A 4,631-nucleotide genomic window follows, 5' to 3' on the forward strand; every position below is an offset into this window, starting at 1 on the left:
TAATAAAATCATAATATTATGATATAATATAATGTAATATATTATATTAAAAAAACATATTATTATAACAAGAAACGATTTTCCAGATTTAGTTCTCGTTCTAGTTTTAAGATAAGATAAGATATAAATTTATTCTATTTACAGACCTCTACTCTTGTGCAGGTTTCCACGTTTTGAGCACCTCTGGTTCTGGAGTCTAACTGTTTTTTTGATTTACCATATAGTACATGGGACATACTATGAGTGGGAATTACTTGAGACTGTGATGGTCAATACGTCAATTTCTGCTGAGAGTAGCTTCTCATAGACCTCTTTCTTGTGCAGGTTCCACGTTTTGAGCACCACTAATCTGGAGTTATAATTGATTTTTGATTGACCATATAGTACATGGACATACTATGAGTGGAATTACTGAGAACTGTGAGGGCTCAACACGTCAATTTATGCTGAGAGTAGCTCCTCATGACCTCACGCTTGTGGAGGTTTCTACGTTTGAGCACTCTGGTTCAGGAGTTATAATTGTTTTGATTTACCATATAGTACAGAAGACATACTATGAGTGGGAGTTACTCGATAACTGTGATGGTTCAAAACGTCAATTTCTGCTGAGAGTAGCTTCTCATAGACCTCTACTCTTGTGCAGGTTTCCACGTTTTGAGCACTTGGTTCTGGAGTTATAATTGATTTTTCTATTTACCATATAGTACATGGTACATATGAGATGGGAAATTCTGAGAACTGTGATGGCTCAAAACGTCAATTTCTGCTGAGAGTAGCTTCTCATAGACCTCTTCTCTTGTGCAGGTTTCCACGTTTTGAGCACCTCTGGTTCTGGAGTTATAATTGATTCTTTGATTTACCATATAGTACATTTGACATACTATGAGAGGGAATTACTTGAGAAATGTGATGGCTCAAAACGTCAATTTCTGCTTAGAGTAGCTTCCCATAGATCTCCACTCTTGTGCAGGTTTCCACGTTTTATGCACCTCTGGTTCTGGAGTTATAATTGATTTTTTGATTTACCATATAGTACATGGGACATACTATGAGTGGGAATTACTTGAGAACTGTGATGGCTCAGAACGTCAATTTATGCTGAGAGTAGCTCCTCATAGACCTCTACGCTTGTGCAGGTTTCTACGTTCCGAGCACCTCTGGTTCAGGAGTTCTAATTGATTTTTTGATTTACCATATAGTACAGAAGACATACTATGAGTGGGAATTTCTTGAAAACTGTGATGGCTCAAAACGTCAATTTTGATGAGCGTAGCTCCCATGAACCTCCACTCTTGTGCAGGTTTCCAAGTTTTGAGCAACTCTGGTTCTGGAGTTATAATGTTTTTTTGATTTACCATATAGTACATGGGACATATTATGAGTGGGAATTACTAGAGAACTGTGATGGCTCGAAACGTCAATTCCTGCTGAGAGTAGCTTCTCATAGACCTCTACTCTTGTGCAGGTTTCCACGTTTTGAGCACCACTGGTTCTGGAGTTATAATTGATTTTTTGATTTACCATATAGTACATGGGACATACTATGAGTGGGAATTACTTGAGAACTGTGATGGCTCAAAACGTCAATTTTTGCTGAGAGTAGCTCCTCATAGACCTCTACTCTTGTGCAGGTTTCCACGTTTTGAGCACCTCTGGTTCAGGAGTTATAATTGATTTTTTGATTTACCATATAGTACAGAAGACATACTATGAGTGGGAATTACTTGAGAACTGTGATGGCTCAAAACGTCAATCTCTACTGAGAGTAGCTTCTTATAGACCTCTACTCTTGTGCAGGTTTCCACGTTTTGAGCACCTCTGGTTCTGGAGTTATACTTGTTTTTTGATTTACCATATAGTACATGGGACATACTATGAGTGGGATTACTTGAGAACTGTGATGGCTCAATACGTCAATTTCTGCTGAGAGTAGCTTCTCATAGACCTCACTCTTGTGCAGGTTTCCACGTTTTGAGCAATACTGGTTCTGGAGTTATTATTGATTTTTTGATTTATCATATAGTACATGGGACATACTATGAGTGGGAATTACTCGAGAACTGTGATGGTTCAAAACTTCAATTTCTGCTGAGAGTAGCTTCTCATAGACCTCTACTCTTGTGCAGGTTTCCACGTTTTGAGCACTTCTGGTTCTGGAGTTATAATTGATTTTTCTATTTACCATATAGTACATGGTACATATTATGATTGGGAAATTCTTGAGAACTGTGATGGCTCAAAACGTCAATTTCTGCTGAGAGTAGCTTCTCATAGACCTCTTCTCTTGTGCAGGTTTCCACGTTTTGAGCACCTCTGGTTCTGGAGTTTAATTGATTCTTTGATTTACCATATAGTACATTTGACATACTATGAGTGGGAATTACTTGAGAACTGTGATGGCTCAAAACGTCAATTTCTGCTGAGAGTAGCTTCCCATAGACCTCCACTCTTGTGCAGGTTTCCACGTTTTGAGCACCTCTGGTTCTGGAGTTATAATTGATTTTTTGATTTACCATATAGTACATGGGACATACTATGAGTGGGAATTACTTGAGAACTGTGATGGCTCAAAACGTCAATTTATGCTGAGAGTAGCTCCTCATAGACCTCTACGCTTGTGCAGGTTTCTACGTTTCGAGCACCTCTGGTTCAGGAGTTCTAATTGATTTTTTGATTTACCATATAGTACAGAAGACATACTATGAGTGGGAATTACTTGAAAACTGTGATGGCTCAAAACGTCAATTTCTGCTGAGAGTAGCTTCTGATAGACCTCTACTCTTGTGCAGGTTTCCACGTTTTGAGCACCCCTAGTTCAGGAGTTATAATTGATTTTTTGATTTATTGTATGGTACATGAACCATACTATGAATGGGAATTACTTGAGAACTGTGATGGCTCAAAACGTCAATTCCTGCTGAGAGAAGCTTCCCATAGACCTCCACTTTTGTGCAGGTTTCCACGGTTCGAGCACCTCGGGTTTTGGAGTTATAATTGATTTTTTGATTTACCACATAGTACATGGGACATACTATGAGTGGGAATTACTTGAGAACTGTGATGGCTCAAAACGTCAATTTCTGCTGAGAGTAGCTCCCCATAAACCTCCACTCTTGTGCAGGTTTCCAAGTTTTGAGCAACTCTGGTTCTGGAGTTATAATTGTTTCTTTGATTTACCATATAGTACATGGACATACTATGAGTGGGAATTACTAGAGAACTGTGATGGCTCAAAACGTCAATTTCTGCTGAGAGTAGCTTCTCATAGACCTCTACTCTTGTGCATGTTTCCACGTTTTGAACACCTCTAGTTCAGGAGTTATAATTGATTTTTTGATTTACTGTATGGTACATGAACCATATTATGAATGGGAATTACTTGAGAACTGTGATGGCTCAAAACGTCAATTTCTGCTGAGAGTAGCTTCTCATAGACCTCCACTCTTGTGCAGGTTTCCACGTTTTGAGCACCTCTGGTTCTGGTGTTATAATTGTTTTTTTGATTTACCATATAGTACATGGGACATACTATGAGTGGGAATTACTTGAGAACTGTGATGGCTCAAAACGTCAATTTCTGCTGAGAGTAGCTTCTCATAGACCTCTACTCTTGTGCAGGTTTCCACGTTTTGAGCACCTCTGGTTTAGGAGTTCTAATTGATTTTTTGATTTACCATATAGTACATGGTACAAATATGAGTGGGAAATACTTGAGAACTGTGATGGCTCAAAACGTCAATTTATGCTGAGAGTAGCTCCTCATAGACCTCTACGCTTGTGCAGGTTTCTACGTTTCGAGCACTTCTGGTTCAGGAGTTCTAATTGATTTTTTGATTTACCATATAGTACAGAAGACATACTATGAGTGGGAATTACTTGAAAACTGTGATGGCTCAAAACGTCAATTTCTGCTGAGAGTAGCTCCCCATAAACCTCCACTCTTGTGCAGGTTTCCAAGTTTTGAGCAACTCTGGTTCTGGAGTTATAATTGTTTTTTTGATTTACCATATAGTACATGGGACATACTATGAGTGGGAATTACTTGAGAACTGTGATGGCTCAAAACGTCAATTTCTGCTGAGAGTAGCTTCTCATAGACCTCTACTCTTGTGCAGGTTTCCACGTTTTGAGCACCTCTGGTTTAGGAGTTCTAATTGATTTTTTGATTTACCATATAGTACATGGTACATAATATGAGTGGGAAATACTTGAGAACTGTGATGGCTCAAAACGTCAATTTCTGCTAAGAGTAGCTCCTCATAGACCTCCACTTTTGTGAAGGTTTCCACGTTTTGAGCACCTCTGGTTCTGGAGTTATAATTGATTTTTTGATTTACCATATAGTACATGGGACATATATGAGTGGGAATTACTTGAGAACTGTGATGGCTCAAAACGTCAATTTTTGCTGAGAGTAGCTCCTCATAGACCTTTACTCTTGTGCAGGTTTCCACGTTTTGAGCACCTCTGGTTCTGGAGTTATAATTGATTTTTTTATTTACCATATAGTACATGGGACATACTATGAGTGGGAATTACTTGAGAACCGTGATGGCTCAAAACGTCAATTCCTGCTGAGAGTAGCTTCTCATACACCTCCACTCTTGTGCAGGTTTTCACGTTTTGAGCAC

Source organism: Nilaparvata lugens, chromosome Y (genome assembly GCF_014356525.2).
Source record: "Nilaparvata lugens isolate BPH chromosome Y, ASM1435652v1, whole genome shotgun sequence".
Classification (NCBI taxonomy): Eukaryota; Metazoa; Arthropoda; class Insecta; order Hemiptera; family Delphacidae; genus Nilaparvata; species Nilaparvata lugens.